Raw genomic sequence first — 441 nt, 5'->3', positions numbered from 1 at the left:
AGGGAAAAAGTGATTCTAGTTTGGATTCTGCCCCTGATTTCTAGTTCATCTACCAACAGCCTCTTGCCAGCGTTTTTGGCTGGCATATTTATTAGTGATAGTGACCTGTTTAGAACGGATGATTAAAACTTTGTCTTTAAAGACACCTTGCTGACCGAAACCGGTTTGCCTAAGTGGATAGAGCGTCGGCCTGTGGACTGGGGGGTCCCAGGTTCGATTCCGGTCGAGGGCATGTACCTGGGTTGCGGGCACATCCCCAGTGGGAGATGTGCAGGAGGCGGCTGATCGATGTTTCTAACTATCTCTCTCCCTTCCTCTCTGTAAAAAAATCAATAAAATATATTAAAAAAAAAAAAGACACCTTGCAGATATCGGCACCCAGGTTGTCAATAGAAAATTGAGCGTTCCGTTTTAGTGAGATTTTGATGTGGGCCTTTGGAT

General features: G+C 45.1%; 1 protein-coding gene across 1 annotated transcript in view; it reads left to right on the top strand.

The window, feature by feature from the left end:
* Positions 1-441, top strand: part of LIPG (lipase G, endothelial) — a 19,511-nt gene that overhangs the window by 7,166 nt on the left and 11,904 nt on the right. The window lies entirely within an intron of this gene.

This window comes from Myotis davidii, unplaced genomic scaffold (genome assembly GCF_000327345.1).
Source record: "Myotis davidii unplaced genomic scaffold, ASM32734v1 scaffold378, whole genome shotgun sequence".
Classification (NCBI taxonomy): domain Eukaryota; kingdom Metazoa; phylum Chordata; class Mammalia; order Chiroptera; family Vespertilionidae; genus Myotis; species Myotis davidii.
The sequence above is the reverse complement of the archived record's forward strand: the minus strand, read 5'-3'. Positions and strand labels throughout refer to the sequence as shown.